This window comes from Protobothrops mucrosquamatus, unplaced genomic scaffold (assembly GCF_001527695.2).
Source record: "Protobothrops mucrosquamatus isolate PMUCROS unplaced genomic scaffold, P.Mucros_1.0 scaffold401, whole genome shotgun sequence".
Taxonomy (NCBI): Eukaryota; Metazoa; Chordata; class Lepidosauria; order Squamata; family Viperidae; genus Protobothrops; species Protobothrops mucrosquamatus.
The window spans coordinates 718,650-741,541 of NW_015386732.1; the positions used below are offsets into that span (position 1 = coordinate 718,650).

Below are 22,892 nucleotides of genomic sequence, written 5' to 3' on the forward strand. Positions count from 1 at the left end.
AACCCTTACTGGAAAAACCATAACATTTTTGGTAGCAAGTATTTAACACAATATCTTGTGTATACTTTTATTGTCATATATGCCATCTCTGCATCATGTGCCTATCTAGTTTTAAGGTGACATATCTATTCTGTATATTCTGCATATTTTTAGAAATTTTAATCCAATTACAGTCTGATTGAACACATTATCAGAGTTGTATACAATAACTCTCTTTAAATCCCATGGACTTTAATGAAAATGCAAACAACAGTTTAAAAAAATTGTACCCAAACTTTCTGTGGCATTCAAACAATAAGTTTTCCTTCCAATACCTTAATTTATTAGATTTCTATGCTAAAACATAATTTAATAGTGACGGTTATAAGCAAGTTACCGTACATTTTCATTCCAAATGGAATAAATAAATGGCATAGTTTAGAATTGTATCTTACTAATGTAAGCTTAGCTGATAATTATATGGCAGAGTTTTAGATTAAAGACCACTTGATACTTTTGTTCCAAAAATAAATTTCAATGCAGGTCATTAAGAACTGTAAACAAAGCACTGTCTGTTGTAGTTTTAGAGTATATGAACAAACCTGTGGCTATGAATTCTAAAAGAAATGTCTAATGTTTATCCAACATTTAGTTGAATAGTTTTACAAATTCTAGATAGGTGAAAAATAGCTTTATTATGGTCCAGATTTGATGCAATGGTTAAGGCGTCAGATTAGAAACCGGGAAACCATAAGATCTAGTCCTTCCTTAGGCACAAAACTAGCTAGGTGACCTTGAACCAGTCACTTTCTCTCAGCCCTAGGAAGAATGCAATGGCAAACCACATTTGAAAACCTTGCCAAAAAAAACTTCAGTGACTTGTTCAGGCAGTCTCAAGAATTAAACACAATTGAATTGAAGGAGAAAAAAATAACATGCTAGTTCTCAGTATACTAAAAAAATAAGGTGCATTTATTATATCATTAATATGCTACATTTAGGTTGAATGTACATTTAGGCTATTGACTGATATCTATAAAGTTCTCCAAAGGTTAACATTGATAAGTGGTTCTTCCAATGCTACGTAACTAATTTAGGATGTTACACTTTGCTCAGCAAACCATTGGAGGATACAAAAATTGAAAACTAAAATATTGTTGTTCAGTGGCTCATTTGTACTGAAAATAATGGCTACCAGAAAGGTTTATGAATTGAAGATATAATCCGTTCTATATAATTAAAATATTGCATATCAATACTAATTTTTTTAATTGTACATTTTTACATGTATTGAAAACCTACACCAATTTCAAGAATGTTATAGTAAGCTTTCGTGTTTCATTCTTCATTATTTATAGCAACCTCTTTCATTATATTTAATCTTTAGCATCAACCATACATTTTTATTTGACCTATATAATAACATTTGATAAAGTCTATATATAGTATATAAATAGTAATAAATTTTTACTTTCGCAAAACTTTCCTTTTATATTTCCTTTATGAAATGCTTGTAGTATGTGAAATGGACTGTTACAGGCTTGTGTATTTTTATCACACTCAAACTAAGAAGGTAATTTTTTCAGTGTCATTTCTCACACTTATGCATCCAATCTAGTTATATCATAATGCTTTGATTTATGTTGACTGACATCTAATCCAACCTATCATTTCAAAACAAATTTTACTAGATTTGGGGGAATTTACTTTCAAATAAACATACATAGGAATCTACCATTAACATACTTCTCTGTAAACTGACCGGCATCTCAATTCTATATTTAGGGTATTTAGATTATACCATACTGAGTTCAATGGGACTTATTTCCAAGCAATGTGTTTAGGACCACAGTGCATAAATCCAAAACACCTTATAGACCACAATATAAACTGTGAATCCTGTAAATAAAGGGCATATGAAATTGGGTGGAGAGAGTGAATGAACACAAAATATCACAAATATCAAACATTTGTAATTAAACAAGTATAATTAATCGTTGAATTTTTTTGCAATTTAAAATTAATAGAAATTAATAGAAAATGTTCCAAGTACAGTATTACTTTTAGAAATCTACATCACAGACGATCAGAAACAATATGTATGTTTGTGGCTGACTCGCTAATGTTACAGTAGACAAAACAATATCCACTGTGCTTTTTAAAAACAGTATTTTGTTTGTAAAAAGTGAGAAATTTTGGACAATTAATCAGCAAAAAGCAACTCAAAGTTTCTAAATGTTATAATAAAAAATGCCAATTAACTTTCCAAATACAGTATGCAAACACAACTTATACTCTATCCTAAACAGCTTTGTCAAATGTTCCTGGGAATGAAACAGATTGAAGGCAATACATTTTCTGGTAAATTAGCAAGTTAGCTGAATAGTTGTAATTGTTAAATAATGTATTCAGCAGCAATGTCAATGATTTCAGTAGAAATTCTCTGAAAATGTGGACGTGCTTTGCTTCTGTCTTGCATTCTGTTGTATATATATATAGTAAAAAAAAAAAAAAGACCACACTTTCGGAACAATTTTAAAGCATTGGCGCATGTGCAAGTTCACCAGGTATTGTGGTATTATAAAATAGAACTTTCCAAGGTTTTATAATCATTGCACAGCCTTTTAAAACATTGTAACTATATATGCTGCATTCTGAATGACTACATTTTCCCCAAAACACATTCTGACCTGAGCTTCCTATATTTCCAACAGTATCCTAACAATGATTAAGCGAAGTATAATACTCCTTATCTAATAAATAACCAATTGAAAATGAAGTGTGCCTTGCCAGGCAGCAGCAATCAGCTTTTATCTCTGTCCAATCAAGTTGACATCTGAACTGCCTAATCCTCCTTTTGTAAGGCACATAAGACTTTGTTGTCACTGTTGGTTTTGTGAATTGTCTATATAATCTGCTCTGATTTCCTAAAGATGACAGATCCTAACAAACAGCCCTGCTTTGCTGCACTGCAGTCAATGCAATACTTGAGATTAAGGTACAGATGAAGGTACTAGGATTTAATCACACCTGTCCACAACTACCATACTGCCTGACACCTCTCAGAAGATTAACGTAAACCAGTTCGGAGCCATAAACCAATCATTATACCCTTAAAATAAAGAAATGTGCTTGTTATATGTACACACTTTACATTCAACCTCTTCACCATATTAATCTACTCTATAGTCCATAGGCCTTCTTTGTATATATTATAAATGAAAAATTATACCAACAGCCATTTGAAACTTAATTTAATATAAGTTTTAACAAGACTGCATAGGGATATCTATCTTTGCTAAATTTAATCTTTATGTCTCCAGTTTGCCAAATACATAACATGAACATTTATGAGATGGAAGTAGGTAAAGAAGATACATCAGACAGATACTTGTAATAAATGCATGTTTGCAGTAGAAATGATGAGTGGACAATTTTTGTTTTCATTAATAGGACTTATTTATGCCCCATATATAAAAAATATCAGAATTTAAACTATCCCAATCTATGTTTTTTTTAAAAAAAGTGACTAAGTAGCATAATTAAAAAGTTGGTCTATGTCCAACAGGTTTAATTCTTAACATTTTTAATGTAAGCATTCTTTCTGATATTTAATATGGAATCATGTTGCTCTGAAAACAATAACAAATAAAAATAAAAAAATCCCGGGATAGTCAGGGAAGGAAGTAAAAATGCCATTGTCTAGTTCGTTAAACACTTAAAAATGACTGATCCATATTTTCTTACTTTGAAACCAATATTGCTTACAAAATATTTAAAATCTAGCCTTATGTTAAGAAATGTATTTCTCAGGGTTCTATAGATCTTAGTATCTATGTGATTTAGATTGTGGGTTTATTTTTCATCATAAGTAGTATCATAAAGAGAACATATAAGAGTTAAGCAAGTTTGCAGTTCAGACATGCTATTTAAAGTTTATTTCTATTTATTCACCCAATAATTGTGTATTTTACAATGTGAGACAAAAATAGTTTTATTCCCTAGTTAAGTATGTATGCCTACTTAAAGTATATAATTGTTTGTATATTTGTATAATATTAATGAAGTCTGTTATCATCTTGCTATTAGATGACAAAAAGTATATTTTAATTATTAGTACTAGCACTACATCATTGTTAGTTATAATTTTTCTTGTAAACAAATATCTTTCAATACAGTGTTTTATGATTATATTATTGCATATGTAAAATATTCTATAAAGGACAATTCAGACATGTTACTTTAAATAACATAGTCTAAGAATAGGTCATATAGTTTTTGTGCAATTTTAGTACGTCCTAATAGGGTATTACTCAGCTCTAAATCTGGAATATTCCATTATTCCATTTCTAATTTATATGCAGTTATATATCACCTGTTACACAGATGTGACTTTAATAATTTAGCATACTTTAAAGAAAATCTAAGGGAGTGTAATCAGTTGGCACTCTACACTGTTCAAAGCACTGTTCGTAACAACCCCAAAGATACTTGTTTCTGGTAATGAGCTTCATTTCATAAACCTTCACTCATTTATATGACTGTCATACAAGGAGTTCTCTGAAACTTAACTCATGAAATGGCTTGCATGTTTCAAAACTAATATTTGAACATAAAAGATCAATTTATTCTGTATAAGAAGTAAAACAAAGTAAAACATATCTGCAATAATACTGACATGACTTATCAAATCCTGAAGATTTTAGTCAGTGCTCCTAATAGCACTAAATAATCTTTGTCACATTAAAATGAATGCAATAGCCATTTAAGAATAATAGGAACTGCCTTAACACTTTCTAAATATGTGAATTTTATTGCCTATAATGTCTGATAGTATAAAAATATAGTACTTTTATTATTTTGATAATAAACTATAGTTCATCAAAGCTTTGTAATGAAAATTTATTAATCATAATGATGCTCCCAGACTATCTGATACAATGCTGAATAAATGTTAAAATCTTAAATTAAAAAAAAAAATCCAAGGAGATTGGTTATACCTGAACACTGCTCTATGCCTTATGGTTTAGTATTATTATATTTCTTGCAGGTATCTATGTTATGCAATCCCTACTGAATGCAACTTAAAGTAATACAGACTTCAAATATACAGCTAGGGCAATTGGCTCTTAGAACATATTTATATGTTGTACTAAAACTATAAAGGAACTGATACCATTTAAAGACAATTGCTTTTAAAATTCACTAAAAGACATTTCTTCTCAAGCCAAGAATCTTTAGTCCACCTCTAAAATACTGGCAGATTGCCCTTGTGCTTACTTAGCCAACAGTAGCAGATATAAAGTACATGCCATAAGTATCTTATTTAAAGTCCAATCTGTGCTACTTAAAGATAAGACTGCACAACATTTGCAAGTAATATCAATATTAAAGCACAAAGTTATATTATTCTAAAATATTTTTAACAGAATTATTAAAACCAGTTTCTCATATTGATTGCCAAGTCTGTTAGGAAGCAACTAGATTCTATGAAGAAACTATAACTGCTTTATATTTTTACAATGAAAGAGTATTCTCTATAGATCTCCCTTGTTCTTTCATAGTCATCTTCAGCCTGAAGTTTTAATTAATAGAAAACAATCAGGCTGCCAAAGTGCAAAACAACCTCGCTCAACTTACAGCTAAAGTTAGAAAGACTGCAAAAGTGGAACATCACTTGCTTTTCCATTCAAATGTTCCAATTTCCTCCATTTCATAACGAAGCTTATAAAGGCAAACATGTGTTGGGAGAGATGCTGTGATGAAAACCAAAGCATGAAAAGAAAGTGATGTACTGCACACATCGAAGTTTAAAAGGGCATTTGCTCTTATGCCAGGTTATTTCTTCACTGCACTGTTTGATAATTCATGGGGCAAGTACTCCAAGGTCATAAGCGTTTGGTGAAATGTTAAAAGACAAACAACCCTAGCTCACTTCACAATACCAAAATACACCAATGACGTGAACTAACTTCATGAAACTTTAAACACTCAAGCAGATGGAGGGGAAGGGGGGAAGAAATCCTCAGCAACTTACCTAGGTGACTTAAGAACGCCACTTTTCCTTAAAGCCATCTACTGCTGGATGACTCTTATCATCCAAAGGACACCTGACTTTACTGCCGTACATTATCACAATGCCTATCCATAGACACCCAGCAGTGTCAACACAGCCTGGACTTCTAAACGAATTGCACGTGTACTTACATCGCAAACGTTTGGATGATCGGGCGAGTCCTCGAGATATCTTTTTTTTCCTCTTCTTGAGAAACAAGAGAGCGAGAAAGAGAAGTGATTGAACAGAGTGGGGGAGGAGGAGGAGGAGAAGAAGAAAGAGGAGGAAGAGGAAGAGGAAGAGAAAGAACGGGGGAAAAAGCTTTGAATTCTTCCAGCCTTGTAAGATGTTCCCCCACCTGGTCCAACACGCAGCCTCCTTTAACCACACATGCACACGGGCGCGCGCGCGCACGACCGCGCGCGCATACACACACAACCTTGAAAATCAATCCAATGAACCGCCAGGAGCTCTGTGGTGGCGCTGGCGGCGGCGGCGGCGTGTGTCCCCTAAGCGTGCAGAAGGCGCAAGTGCCCGTGCTGCTGGTCGGATTAAAAGTAAGCGGACTCGTCCTGAGAGCGTCCAGGAAGGAAGTGACAGGAGGCGAATGGGGAAAGCACAGCTCACGGGCTTTGTAACATCACGGATCGCAGGAAGGAGGGGAGGGGGGAAGAGAGGGGAGAGGCAGGGAAGGGAGGATTCAAAAACTCCACGCCCGGCGAGGGCTTCTCTTCCTTCTGCCTTCCCTCCTCTCCTCCTCCTCTTTTTTTTTTCTTCCTCCCTCTTTCTCTCTCTCTCTCTCCCACAATCCCAAACGAAGGGCTCTCTCTCTCTCTTGCCGAGCTGGAGAAATAATCAGTTTCACTCTTGGGAAAAAAAAAAAGGGGCGGGATCACATCCCGAACGCGTTTTTAATAAAACAAACAAGAGCGCCGAGAGCGACCAGCTCACAGCAGAGCAGAGGCGGTGGCAAAGATATCTCTCTCTCTCTCTCTCTCTCTCTCTCTCTCTCTCTCCCCCCCCCCCGTCTTTCCCTCTCTCTTTCCGCCTTCCGTGCCCCTCTCTAGTCTCAAGGAGATTGATAAATTACTCCACTACCCTACTTTAATTATGTATATGGTATGCAGAATAAATCACCCAACATCAGGCACCTCAATCAAGCACTTTTTAAATGATAATTGCATCTGGGCTGAATCAATCTTGCCATGCCTGACATTTTGCTAATTTTAGTTTTTTTACCGCCGGGGGTGGTTGGCGGGCCGGGGGTGGGGGTGGGGGAGAGCGAAGGGAGGGCTGGTTAGCGGTTTAGGAGAGTTGGCAAAACGGCACATGCCAGGGAGCAACCCTTCATGACCATCCTGTATTATTTACACGCAGTCGTAGCGATCGCGGCAACAAGGCGGGGAATCGCATCCCTCTCCCCCTTTGCCCCCCCCCCTCCATGGGAGAGACCGATAGGAGCCTTTACAAAAATCGGACTGGGGGAAGAGGGCCAGGTTGCTGCCGGACCCAGACTAAGTAGGTCTTGACCAGAAACCCGAGCCCGGGGGAGGGGGGGGGCTTGCTTAAGAGGAAGGGCGCCCGCATTCCTCCACTGGCGATCTTTTCCGAAAGGCTCTTCGGATGCTCGGCGGGGATCGGGGCGAGCGGGGCTTTTGCCTCAAGCCTTGGTCCTTTTGGGCAACTCGTTTTGCGCAAGTCCCCTTGTTTCTTTCCGCTTCAGCTCAACGTAGCGGCGGAATCTACGGATCGATATAGGGAAAGCGGCGCTGCGAGAGCAAACCGGCGCGGTCCGTTCGGGACGGCCTGCGAGCCGACTCCTCCGGCAGACGCGGACTGCGGGTCGGTGTTGGGGAGGGGGGGGGGGGGGCGGGGAATCGGGAGCCTGCGGGGAAACGGAGGAGAAAGTCACGCAAGACGAGGGGGGGGGGTCCTCTGACTTCCACCAGGGAGGTTGGGTCAGCGCTGTCGGGCCAACTTTCGAGGCACTTTGGAAACATTTCCGCCCCCCCCCCACCGGAATCTGGCAGGGATGAGATGCAAGACGAGCAGCGGTGCGGCTCCCGCCCCGCTTTTTTCTTTTTCTTTTAAATCACGGCCATTGACATTTCCTTTCTCCTCCCTTTTTGCCTCCATCTCTTTTCTGCGCCTTTCTTAAATCGACTCCTTTTTGCTTCTCGTGCGGCTGTCCGCCCTCGCCCCGAGGCTAAACTTTGGAAGGCGAGGATGGAGGAGGAAATTCGGATAAACGCAGCCGCCCAGCTCTGCAAGGACAGCAGCGGCACTCTAGATAAAATAACCGACCCTTTTCTTTCCCTAGCTGATTCCTGACTTTTAAGGTGCTCTTTTGCGCGGAGGGCTAGCAGGAGTTCATGCATCCTCCGTGTAAACGTTTTGCTTCCAGAAAGTCAGCCTTGCCAACTCACCGCTTCAGCATCGCGCGGGAGTAGTCCAAAAAGCGAGAGTAGCCTTGGCTTCGCCACCGCAGGCTGCAATCCTACACGCGCCTTTCCTTGGAAGTACTCTAAAGCCCCCTTTACGTTGACACTAAGTGACCTTCCAGAAAAGGGATGGTCCTAGGGATCGTATACATTAAACTTTATAAGTCTTCAGCTCTGTTTTGGGATTGTTTTGGTTTTTATGCACATTTGCGGCTTGCCATTTATGCACCCATGGGAAAAGGTGGGGAATCAATACATAAAAGATTATCGTTGCCTTTAATACAAAGACAATCATTTTAAGGATGATGCAATCCATTACAAAGAGACGTTCTTCTATTATTATCACCCACAGCAACTAGGTTACTGTATCCTGAAACTTTGTCCTTCTTCAGAACTTTGGGCAAAAATGTAAATCACCCACCTGGGAGTCAAGCGAAATAGGAGACTAGTGAACAAAACCCCCCAATTACTTTGCACAGTATCTAGGAACATTTTATTTATTATTCTCACTCTTTTGTTTGTGGCTTAACCTTTCTCCTGAAGAATTTTAGAGAATTTGGATGTGTTTTCTCTGTGTTATGAAGCATTTTAGTTAGACCTAACAATCTTTCAATTGCTGAAATTAAGATGTTGACCTAATATGGATTCGAGAATGGCCAACATGACTACCTTGGCTTTTAGTATAATCCTACTTTCTCTTTTGTTCCCTTTTCTTCAGATATCAATGCACCCTTCTACACAATTCTTTTGCAACTTTGGGGAGAAATAAAGTACGTGTAATTAAATATCACAGTGCCAGGGTAAAGTAGTTCCATTTTTTAAAAATGCACAATCTCTGAGAGGAAAGGTAAGGTAGGAATTGTTTAAAAAGGAGAATGGAAGCAAGGCTATTCTTCATCAGTTAAATGAGGGGATTCTCATATAAGTGCAAAAAACGATTCTGTGCTGTTAAAACACTGGAAATTTGTCAACCCAGCTGCAGAAAGCTCCGACATTTCATTTGTGTTTAAGCCAAGTAAAGCATATTCATTTTCCTGATGCATTTCATGAACTAATGAAATCTTCTACCAGTTGCAGTAATCTCCCACTGGTCATAGTGAAACTGCAGAGCACAGGACATGGCAGTTCCTCCAGAATTCAGATGGGGTTGCTTTGCCCATTTATAAATTCAATAAAATCAGTATTGCTTCGTCATTTCTTTTGGATGACTGGCTTATGCAGGATGGAAGTTTTTATGATATTGGAATAATTCACTATCTTATAAGGTAAACTTCTGTGATAAACTTCATTAGTACTAAGTTCTTCACCATAAATACAATACATTCAAGTACCATTAAAGTATATTCTGTACTACATTTTTTGAGTCAGATTTCTAAAGCTTTGTATAGCCCCAGCACATAGATGGCACTATAGCTAATATAAGGGAGAATTAAATTAAATGTTTAGAGGAACCAGTGGATGAGTGGAAATCAATGAAGATCAATCTTTTGTTTTATGATTATGGTTTCAAGTACTTCTTTTTTGCAACCTTTCCCATACTGTCTTTTTGTGTTATGAAGCATGGGTATCCAAAGGATAGGAACATAAAACTCAAGGCAGCAGTTGCAATTGTGCAATCAATGTAGTCATCTTGACTTTTCAACATTCCTGCCATCAAGGAGCTTTGTTAAATCATTATGCAATAATGCAGGCCTTTGGTAGGTGTCTTGTGTTCCCATCCAGTGCACTGATCCATAATTTGGATGGAATGGGGAATGGGTGATGTCTCAATTATTGTGTCTTATTAAAAAGTGTGATTTATGAAGTGGTTAGAAAACAAGAGAGCCAGTCCTGCCTTAGGCATTAAACTGTGGGGTGACTGTGGTTCAGTCTCTTCCTTTTAGCCCAAGGACAGAGGTAATCCAAAAATATTGCCATAAAAACTACTTGGACTTGTCCATGTAAGTCACCATGAATCAAGACTGAACTGAATGTACAAAGAATAAAGTGACTATATCTTAAGTATGCTTAAATATAAATATTTATATTTTCTAAACCAGGGGTAGGCAACCTTGGCTCTTTTAGGACTCGTAGACTTCAACTCCCAGAATTCTGCTGGCTCGGGAATTCTGGGAGTTGAAGTTCACGAGTCCTAAAAGAGCCAAGGTTGCCTACCCCTGTTCTAAACATTGTTCACTTTGCTTTTCCTTTATATATTTATTCGTATTTTGTATTCTTTCCTTTATTTTCTATTTTGAAAAATTAAGATTAATGCAGATCTGTGACCTTCCAGAATTGAGGTGACAGAGATGAAAAAAGTACCAAATTGTTTATATTATTTAAATGCAAAAAGTTTTGACAGCACACTTCAGAAAACAAAATCAGCATAGAACAATACATTAAGAAGATATTTACATTATAGGGTGGATTTTCCATTTTATTATTTCCACAGTCAGACCACAGTTTCCTGCTGGCAAGGAAAAACACATGAAAAGAGTCCCTAAAATTATTTCAATAATTGATTGGCATTTTCAGAGGTTTTTACTGAAAATTTGTATTTTAAGTTTATTTACACATTAGGAGCAATGAAACAGTGGTTAAAGCAATGGAGAAATCTAGTTGCATCTGAAACCATAGGATCACATAGCATCATTACTACAATTCTGGTCTAAGAATAGTTGCTATATGCTCCTATTTGCACAAGTGCTGCAATCTACATCAATCAAAAAATATCATTCAATGAATCCCAATAGGCTATGGTACTTTGCCTTTTGAAAAGTATTGTGTTTTACATGAACTAAATTTGATCTGAAATGACTGTTTACACATGGAAGTAGTAATATATGCCTCACACATGGAATATTGTAAGAACTTATCAACGCATACATGCTTATAAACATGCCTTAACCACATTTCCCCAGCCATGGAAAATTTAATAGAGCATGCCTAGATATTTGCACTCAGAATGGAGCTCCACTGTTTTTAGTGGGGCTTATTTTCGCACCAGTTTTCATTTTTAACTATGCTCTTAAATCTCTTCTGTTTTGATCCACAGAACTTAAATTCTCCGTAAATGTTGTTAACTTGTAACTATTATTTTCTCCCATCAACCTGACAATAAACCTTAAAACAGATGACTCTGATTTTACTAAAGAATGCATATTGTAACAAAACAGAGAATTACTTTTGAAGTAATATGTTCAGAAGTTACAGAAAAGGAAGGCAATATCTTTTTCCTTTTCTAGAGCATAAACTCTCCATTTGCAGTGAGGATGCCTTCAGAGAGATAATCTATTAATTCAGCAAAACAGAGACCTGATCAGGAGTTTTCTTTAAATGGCATTAATGTACTTCTCAATAAATAAGCCATATTTGTTTTATCTTGGTGGTGCATTAGTCTTTTTTGAGGTAGGCCAGGTCAGAAAACAGACTCCACAAGGACTACTGGAATTCTACTATTGTTGCAGGAAATAATAACAGAATTTTGAAAGCCTGAGAAGAGTATATATGTCTCTCTATTTCATACCAAAGAAAATCAAGGCAGGAAAATTTTGAGTTTCTTCTTATTCTTTCCTCCCTTTCAGGACTGACCTGCTATTTACAGAATGCAATCACCACTGCATTCCTTCTTCAAACCATCTCCATAATCCTCTCCATGATGCCACAATTTTAGTAATATATATTGCTAGATCATGTAGCATGTATGTTGTAGACCTTGTAGAGATCATGGATGGATGGATGGATGGGGCTGTCAGTGACAGAGGTGAGGTAAGGCCTACCCTGAAAATAAGACCTGGTGCCTCTTTTGGAGGCAAAAAAAAAAAAAAAAAGACCCGGTCTTATTTTCGGGGAAACACGGTAGTTCCAAAATGTCCCAAAAATTTCTTAAAGATTTCTAATTAGGCTTATTTCAAATTGGGATGTTAAAAAGTAGTACTGTACAGCAATATTCTATACTAAATTCTAGCCAATATCTTTCTTTGTATAAAAATTGCAGGAAAATGGTGAAATTAAAAACAAGCTTATCAGGACAGAGAAAAGATTAGTGTGGCTTTGATTTTATAGCCTGAAATAAGAAAACGACAGCATCAAAATAAATACAAATTCTATGGATTCATATATCCTGTCCATTGTCTCCTTATTTACAATATTAAAAAATATTTACTGTCCTTCATATCAAGCTATACTCCTGTATTTTATATACATGCCCATACAAATTACTTGGTAAAAGTTTGGAAGTGTTTACTAGAACCTTCATCCAGGATGGTTTTTTTTTTTTTTTAATTTCCTGTATTAGTTTATAGCCTTTGAATTTCCTAACAGTTTCACATTCAAATGCTAATAAATCCTCATTCTACTTAGCTTTTGATCCAGATCAAGTCAACTAGATGCATTTTAATTTTTCATTATTAGAATAATTCTTTAAATAGTCATGATTTTATATTAAGACTATACTCAGCAGTTAATGGCAATATTTTTCAGTCAAAGAAAAGATCCTCAAGGCAATGAGCAAGGCACCTTTCTGTTTTGTTTTGTTTTTTTGATAAAATGTTGCAATCCCTTGTGGACAAACTGTAGAAGCCAAATACTATAGCTTCTTTAATTCTCAAAACTCAGTAGAGAACATTTTAGTGAACAAATAAAAATAGCTCTGACAACACCTGTGGAATCTTCCTGTGTCATTTAGAATTCGGTATAATTTACTTTGAAATGTTACCTCCAGACCATATTTTTAAAACATGTGTTACAAACAGCCAATAATTGGCAGCAAATCTCCTCTGGATTCTTTCCAAAAAGGTAAGATTAAAGGTTCCTGTTAGGCACAGGCCTGCTGGCAATAGGAAACAGAAATTTTGCACTGTTTCCCAGCCTTCCACCTGAAACTTACATCTGACTTAAAAAAAAAAAAAAGCACAACAGGAGGTGTAATTATTGGAATAATCAACCCTTCTATAACCTTACTGAAGGGCTGAGGTGTAGCCAAGTGTCTGTTTCCCTTACGAATATGATTATTTCATGGTGAGCTCAGTTAACATCCTCTTTCAGTAATTATCCAAGTTCTTCTCGTTTTAGAATGATAGTCAAATGTTTAATTCTTTAACAGTAATGAGCCTGCCAATTTATACTGTAAAAGTGACATTTAAATTACAGAGAGCCAAGGTTATGTTGAAAATAACCCCACCGTTTATGCATCCTAACCCTGGGTGCTGTGGTTTCCATTTTCCATCCAGGGTCCAGCCCCACCCTACTACTCTTCTTACTCTACTTTAGTGTTGTTCAACCTTCACAACTTTAAGACATGTGGTCCTCAACTCCAGTATTGGCTGGATAATTCTGGAAATTGAAGTTCACACATCTTAAAGTTGTCAAGGCTGAGAAATACTGCTTTTATTTCATCGAATCCAGCCCGTCTTTAAAAAGTGGTTTGCTGAACTACTTCTCATATCTGCCTGCTTTTAAGCATGATCCAAGGCTTTTGATACAGCTTTTCTAGTGAGCTTTATAACTTTCTTTCTCCCCCCCCTCTCTTTCTCTCTTGCTCACACGCACACATCAAATTAGTTGGGGGAGGTGTCAGAGTAACCTACTCTAAAAAGAATCAAGGCTAGAGATTAATCTGCCCCTCAAGATCAACAATACTTTATTTGTTCTCCCACTTATTCAGAACATTATTTCAATCCATATTACTTTTATAATTTCATATAACATGTAAATTCCCAGAATCTCATTATAATAGGATATAGATTCCAGAAGGGTAATTTAAATATTTCACAGTCCACAGGGGAGAAAGAAAATGTATGTAATTTCTTGGAAATGAATTAATTGTAAAATATATTTTTAAAGCTAGGTGCTGAAAAGTGACACCTGAGTATAAATTGCATGCCACAGTTAAAATGGTATAGTGTACAATAAGTTGTGATTATAGAAAGTCTTTCTCATTAGTATACCTTTTAGTACGTACTACTGCAGGGTTTATCCTACGGTTTAATTTAAAAAAAATGTAGAGAAAGGAACTAATAAACAGAGCTTTCTTGAAATATTGAATGATGTAAATGAAAAATGAATATAGCACTTACCACGTCCACTCTCTTTATTTTGAAAGTCATTTGTTTTACTTAATCTGTTCCATGGTAGTTACTTCACAGTTTACAACTCTTAGTCGGCACCTTGAATGTTTAAAAGCACAACAGTAAGAGATTATTAAAATACAGGTCTTTTATTAATGAAGCAATTTGTATGAAAACCTTTGAAAATAATTCCTTTTATGCTTTGGGCAAATAGCTGCTATTACTCAGAAACTACATGTTAGAAACAAGTTTAAAAATCAACCATTTTTAGTAAATTCCATCTGAATTCTGTCTTTGAAGTGCTGAATTATAATAATAGTGAGCCAAGTCTATACCAAGTCTAGAATACCAGACTGAAATAAATGCAAATGTAAGAGATGTTCTATATGTGGTACAGTTTTTAACAGTTTTAACTTTCTCAATAAATGTATATGTTTATTTTCTGACTTATTCATCATGCTGAATAAATTAAACTGAAATTATTATGGCACCATTGCAGATTGTATATTTGATGGAAAATGTTGAAAAGATGGCTTTATGTCAGCATGGTATCTTATTACAACTACTATTATCATTACTTGTCCAAATTTTTAGTTGTTTACTAATATGTGCATTACACATATTTTGTGCATTATCAGGATAAAAGAAATACTGTGTGGTCAATCTTAACAGCAGATACTAATATAAAATTAATCTTGATCACTGTGAAATCTCTTGATGAATTTCTGTAGATCAGCAGAATAGTGAGTTTAAAAAACAACAGACAAATGAAAGGTGATGCTTTCTACCGCTCTCCTCACTTCTATATTTTGATTAATTGTTTATATGGTTGGTATCAACTCTTAGCAACCACATAGATAAATGTCCTCCATGACAATCTGTCCCTATCTGGTCCTTCAGGTTTTCCAATAGTGCATCCATTGCTACAGTAACTTTATTTCTGATCTTCCTTTTCGCTTTCTTTTCCACTTTTCCCAAAATCAGAGCCTCCTCTTTGCATAATGTGTCTGAAGTAGAGTAACTTGAGCATGGAGATTTCTTTCCTTGCTTCTCTTTTTTGGGGCTTCAGTGAGAACCATTTGTTGTTTGCTTGGCTGTCCATGGTATTCTCAGAAGTCTTACCTAACCTCCAAGTTCAAAAGTGTTAATACTTTTTTTATCCAAGTTCTTCAAAGTCCAATACTGTACTTGTATATTGGATGTTGCTTTTTAATACATTGCTAAACCTTAAACCTGTATATTTTGCAACAGGCTCTACTAGATCAGTTTAGAATTCTGATTCTTCTTGGGCAATAGTCTCTTGCTGCAGATTCTGTGTCTTGTATGGGTATAGAACTGGCTCAACTGAAAATGTAGACAGCTAATGATAAAAGTAACAGTAGCAATAGCACTTAGACTTATACACCACTTCATAGTACCTTACAGCACTCTCTAAGCAGTTTACAGAGTCAGCATATTGCCCCCAACCATCTGGGTCCTCATTTTACCAACCTCGGAAGGATGGAAGGCTGAGTCAACCTTGAGCTGATCAGGATTGAACTCCTGACAGTGAGCCAAGTCAGCCTGCAATACTGCATTCCAACCACTGTGCCACCAAGGCTCAAGTAGTACAGTAGTAGTAAGGTATCATACTGACTTAAAGCAATCTATTCAACATCTTTCCATTAAATGAATAATTCTCTCCCTCACTTACAAATTTATATAGCCTGTACCTAATACTGAAAAAATGAGAAGTATTTCTGATGATTAGCTTGTGGTGACCAATAACAGTTCTATATCACTCCTTACCTTCTAAATCTAAAAGCTGGGAGAAGCTAAACTTTTCTGCGTAGTTCATATCTTATAACTACAGTATATAATGACTAAGCAACTGATATTATTTAGTGACTATTACTTCTCATACCAACTGGTTTTCATATGGTACACCTAAACATTTGTAAATAAACTGTCTAATACAAACAGCATAGTGAGTCTCTGTTATTCTCTTTGTAAAGGAACTGTAAAGGAGACGTGGAAACACCATGCAATATACAGATTTTATTCATGCTATACTAAGTTTCTAACAATTCAAATTCATGCATTGATTTATAACTTTTACTATGTCCCATGTTTTATTTACAGGTAAATATGACTACCTTGCACTCTGACTTTTTTTGCTATTTCAGATATCTTCCTCCTCCATCTGTGAGACCATTTTAAAGGTTTGCAAATTAACAAATTCCTCCTACATTTGATACAGCTCTACAGGCACAACATATGTACAGGCATTTTCATAGAATGATTGGTTTCTCAAATGTTTGGCTATGCAGAGTTCTCTAAGTTTATTTTGACAGACCAAGATGGTTTAGTTTTTCCTTTAGTAGGCATTGTGCTTGATACACATTAACCAAGTTTCAAGGTTTGTTTAATTAAGGCAAAAATAAAGGTATGCTTTAAAGGGAAGAAGCAGAATTCTGAAATGTAGAAATCTAGAGGAATTCAGAATGTGTGGCTGTGTTGGCAGATACTGTCATTTAGAATGAATCAGGTACAATTTTTAAGGTTGGTGCAATCCTGTGCACATTTTCCTTACATTTTTTTTTCATTGAACATTATGGAATTTACTTGGAATAAATATAAATAGGATTAGATTGTCAAAGTGGAAAAGGTAAGAAAAAGGGTTTGTGTATTTGTTTAAGAAAGTGAGCACTCACGAACCTCAAATATATAAAACACAGCAAGTTCCAAGTCCGTCAAAAGGGCTAGGAAGATAAATGTGTCTCTCAGAAGCAAGGAGAGAATGTCAGAGTGTTGCATTTGTGGATACTGAGGAAAAAGCACACACCTTGATCTTCGAAAAGCATATTATGTTGGATATAAGTGCACCTGCTTAGATCAATTTATAAGAGATCAGTTTCCCCAACCTAATGCCAGCCAGAAGGGCTTACTAGGACTGCAATTCCCAGAATTCCTCACCTACCACGACTGTTTGGAATTCTGGGAGCCGCGGTCCCCATTGGAGGACATCAGGTAGGGGAAGATTTAAGTTAATGGAATTACACGGTACACCTCAACTATCCCTAGGAGCATATTGTCTCCAATGATGTCAGCTTGCCGGCCATCTAGCCCGTCACTATTGACACTTTGAGGCTACACTTTTCGCAACGCTGCCAGAAAGAGCCAGAGGCTGTGAAGCTGGGAACATCCGCCTGCCAAGCCTGCGCGCTCCGCCACTGAGCTACGCCCCCTCCCTGAGAACTCCCAGGCTGTTAATAATAGCAGAGCAGACAGAAATTTGAGAGGCGAAATATTTTCCCAGTATGGAAAGGTTTTGAAGGGGGAAAAAAAAAAAAAAAGCTTCCGTTCCTGAAATTCTAACAGCACTAGGTTAAAAAACACAGGAACCTCGCCAGAAAAGAAGAAAGGGAAAACGGTGATGGCAACCCTGCGCATTTCACTTTACCAGTTTGCAGTAATCAGAGACGATTTCCCTGAACAGGCTGCCCCAACCCCCCCCCCCACATCCACTAATCCCGATTTAGAAGCTGTCCGTTTAAAACGAGAAAATCGACAGGTACTGCAAAGCGGGCGGGGGCGGGGGTGGGGGGAAAGAGATGTTCCGAGGGCCGTTTTGCTTCAAAAGCAATCATAAAAGGAGTCGAGAAAGTTCTGTGCCTTCTGGAATTTGGACACCCACCGGTCTACTCAAAAAGAACCTCGCTGGACTCCCTAAAGACCAGCATAGCTATTATCTCATAAACTTCCGTGGATCACAGCGAACTTAACTGGCTCCACCCGCCCACAAGCAAAGCGGTCAAGGGAAGCAGAACAAGGCTGCGACCTACGCAGCACCCCCGGTTTTTAAAGTGAGCTCCCTCCCGCCGTCGCCGAGCCCAAAGCGTCGCTGCGTCGGTTTTCGGGCCACTCGCAGGAAGGACCTCAAACAAACGCCGCCAACGCCGCCGCCGCGCGCTTCAAAGGGCGGCTTGGTTGAGTCGGACGGTGGGCGAGGTCGGCCCAGCCGGCCGCTTCGCGTCTTCTTCGCTGTGACCCCAGCCGCGCGCTTGGCAGGCCTGGAAGGCGAGGGGCTACGGCTGTGGTCGGGGCCGATTCGCTCCGCCCCCGAGCGGCTCAGTTGAAAGGGTTAATTTGGGGAGGGGGAAGCGTTGTGGAGATTCAGGGCGCTTCGAAAGAAGCCGCGCACTTTGGAACCGCGTCGCTCCAGAGGAAGGAAGGCTTCGCTCAAATCTCAGCCTGCCGAGCCGTCTTTTGAGTCTGCCGCCGGCCTCCCTTTCAGACTCTCACTGCGTAGGTCGGATCTTTCGACTTTCGGCTCCCAGGGCAACGGAAGCTCTTAGGCAGGACGAAATAAGCAGGATTTGGGGGATATAAAAGCAGCACACGAGTTTGCAGATTATCTCCCTGGCCCTTGGCGTGAGTGGATTCAGCCTGTTAGACAGGGGCTTTGGGCAGCTCTTGGTGCCCTTCCCTAATCGTCCATATGTTTCAGGCATCCCTATAAACACAAGGCCTGTTTTTTTTTTTTTAAATCCATTTTTCCTATGTTTGCAATTGTGACAAATGAGATGTCATGAATCAAAATCTCTGCCCTGGTTGGAAAGTGGATGTCCAGGAAGATCCTGGGAAGGTGTATTACCTGAGAGCAAAATCTCTTCTTTAAAAGGAGCCCCATGGGAGATATTTCTTCTTCAGGAATCTATTTCCAAATAGTGTGTCCCCTAAAACCCTCTTTTCTGTATCTTACTGGTCTGACTAAACAATTGGAGCTTCTTCATAAAGCAAGCACAAAGGTTTCTTGAGGCTCACGAAGCTCACTTCACATAGCACCAGGTTGCCATGTAGTGGAAGGTCTGCATGTGCAATTAGAGGAACCAGTGTTTTCAGGGCAATGGCAAGGACTAATCCAATGAAGAATGCTAAATTTGGTGGCCCTATGTTTTTTGATCATGTTTTTTCCAATAGATAAAAAAGAAAGCAAAATAATTCCAAAGCATGTCTCTGCAAAATTTCTAATGCTGTGATGGGGGACAAGGAAAACAAACAAACAAACAAACAAACAAACATAGCTGTAAGGTAAATTTTAGCCAATGCCAAAGGCTTATTCTTTAATTTATTCATGTCTAAAAGGCTCACTTTGAGAGAGTCTGTTCTTGTTACTTTTTATTTATATCCTGCCTTTATGCAGCTCAGAGTGGCATGTAAAAGGCTAGCTCTTCCCCACTCCACCCCATAGCAACCATGTGAAGTAAGTTGGGCTGAAAGAGAGTGACTTGCCCAAAGTCACCCAATCAGCTTCAGTGCCTAAAGGAGGTCTAGAACTCCCAGTTTCTAGACCAGCACCTTAACCACTACACCATCCATCTCTTTGCAGGTACACAGCATATATTCCATTTTCTCTGAAATATAGGTCACATGCCCGAAATACAATGGAGAATGATTTATGTTCTGCCAAGTGCCACCTGTTTTAATATTTTAAATCATGGTGTTATATAACAGGTTTCCCTCACATTTACACACACGTGTGTGTGCACGTGCAACACACACATACATAATCAAACACACATCTCTCTGAATTGTTTCTTTCCTTGGGTCTTAGCATGTCATACAAATCTATCTGTCATGATCAGTTAACCGTTATTTATGTTTTAGATTTTTCTGCCAACTTCACAGACTTGTTTATTCTAAAAATCGTAATTAAACCATGATATGTAGGCTTAGTGAAAAATACTTATGCATCCATCAATGTTAGCCTCTGATCTGGAAATACTTTTCTTTAACCATGCACATATATGAGAAGAAAATCCAGTTGATATTTTCTCAGACTCTTGTATCCTCATAATGTAGAGCAGAAAGAGAGGCAATGGACCCAGAATGAAAATTAGACTGGAGCTTTACTGAATAATAACCTTACAACAGTTTAGCATTAAAAGGGTAATAGCTTTAATATTGCAGTACCTCATAATATGCTGGATAATGGGTGCCCAGCCTTTCTGATAACTAAAACTGTAAAATATAAGTCATCAGATAATGCAATAGTATCCTTTACCTTCTGGTGCAGCTACTGTATTACCAATTATTGGAATAATTATGTAGCTCAAATTCCTTATTTTGGGAGGGGGGAACTGCCATGTATCCCCATCTCCCTAAATCCTCTAATCAGGAATCCCTTTCTTATAACAAGGCACCACCATTGTAATAGGTTATATAAAGGATAAACTTACACGAATGAGTACAAGGAAATATTTTTAAGGCTACTGCAAAAAAATTTTCCCTGTCTTGCTTTTGTTTTTAATGAAAGGAGAAAAAACACACTATGATATATAAGAAAATGGCAATGGGAGGCAACATTCAGATAGAAAGGATTTTCTAAATGGCTGCACCTTCTTTGAAATACCAAGTTGAACTGGAAAGGAGGAGTTATTCCTCACATGACACTAGCTGTGCTCTGGTATGCCTGGAAAGAAAGATTGTCATTTTCTGTTCTAGAGACAACAGGGCCTGCTTGCAAGTACAATCTGAACATCTGCTCCAGGATTTAATCCTGGAAGATGTAAGGTAGATGTTAAAACATAATAAGTAACACTGGTTACTCATGTATATAATCCCTTCCTTCCTTCCTTCCTTCCTTCCTTCCTTCCTTCCTTCCTTCCTTCCTTCCTTCCTTCCTTCCTTCCTTCCTTCCTTCCCTCCCTCCCTCCCTCCCTCCCTTCTTACAATAAAAATAACAAAAATAGAAAATTTTAAAAATACTACAGTAGGGAAACATTACTCAAAATGTTTTCCAGAAAAACTCAATTTTAACAATTTTTTGAAAGCCATCAAGAAAAGGGGGTAATCTTGATCTCTGAGATCATTTCACATCGGTGTTGCCATTGAGTAGCAATACAATTTGGCACTGGCACTGCTCAACTCTGCTAGAAGAGACTGAAACAGTTTGGAAAAGACACTCAGGCAGGCACCAAGCTATATACAGTACATTATACTGTAGGTTAAAACCGGGACCTTAAATTGTACCCAGATCCGAATCAATAACCAGTACAGGGCTCACAACATCAATCTTACACTGGATGCCAGTAAACATAAGGGCCTCCGTATTTTGGACTAGTTATAATCTGCATAATCTTCAAAAGTGGCCACTTTTAAACTACATTGCGGAATCTATCTGAGTGATAAGGAGAACATGAGATGCATAAATCAATGCATCAGGCAAACCCCTCTAGCCCTTGCTTCCATTTGATGTTCAAGCACGAGCTGTGAGTTCAGAAGGACCCAAAATCAGGAACTTGGTCCTTAAAATATAGTGTTTGCGTGTCCAGAGATAAACCTGGTGTTGATAGAAAACAGTGACGTACAAATAGCAACTGTCTTGCTTAAGTTCAACTTCAATTCTCTCCCATCCATGCTCTTACAATCTCCAAGAGAGAAAGGAGCAACTACTGTAGTGTCCCAGTTGCCCTTAGGCCAACCTCTCACACCCATCAAAACAGATTGGAACTGTCCACTAAAGAAAGAGCAAACCAAGTCCTCATTCCAATATCCATAGGTGGTCTAATAAGATACTGTGGTTAATAGTATCTGACTATTGTGTGATTGTTGCAGTATATAAATTCAATAAATAAAAAAGGTCCAATAAATAAAGAAGTTCCTGATCTCTTCCCAGGTGAAATTCAAGATTTAAAACCCTACATGAAATGGAACCAGATTACTTATGGGACCTGCTCTTGGTGAGAGTATTTGCCCATTGCACTAAGCCAAATACTGTGGCATGTTACAGTACCTAGGAAGTGCCATCCAGCAGGACCTAGGAAGTGTGTACAGCACCTGTCCTGTAGAGCAGAGGTCTCCAAGCTTGGCAACTTTAAGACTTGTGGACTTCAAGTCCCAGAATTCCCCAGCCAGCCATGCTAGCTGGGGAATTCTGGAAGTTGAAGTCCACAGGTCTTAAAGTTGCTAAGGTTGGGGACCCCTGCTGTAGAGCACCCTTTGCCCCAAGATCTGGCAGGCCCCAGCCTTTTAACCTTCCAAAAAGGCCATCTCTTATCCCAAGGGTGAGGCTGGAACCTGAGTACGGTTTCGCTGCCAGCATTGGACAAGGATGGTGGAGGTGTTCAATTTCCATATTTATTGTTTCTATTGGTTTTTTTTACTTTTAATGTTGTTGTAACCACTCCAAGTTGTGTTTCATAAGATGGGGTGGTCATATAGATTTTTAAAAATGAAATAATAAATCAAACTGGGAAGTAAGGCAGCATGCATAGAAAAAGTTTACAGGTAGTCTTCAACTTACAACAGTTCATTTAGTGACTGTTCAAAATGACAACTGCAGTGAAAAAAGTGACTTATGACTGTTTTTCACACTTATGACTTGTT

The 22,892-nt window shown here is 38.0% G+C and overlaps 1 protein-coding gene across 1 annotated transcript in view; it reads right to left on the reverse strand.

The window, feature by feature from the left end:
• The window catches only part of MEF2C (myocyte enhancer factor 2C), a 183,063-nt gene that overhangs the window by 154,380 nt on the left and 5,791 nt on the right, over positions 1-22,892 (reverse strand). The window contains exon 2 of the mRNA XM_015816137.1: positions 14,532-14,621. The gene's annotated coding sequence lies outside the window, so the exon portion shown is untranslated. The remainder of the gene's footprint in view (positions 1-14,531; positions 14,622-22,892) is intronic.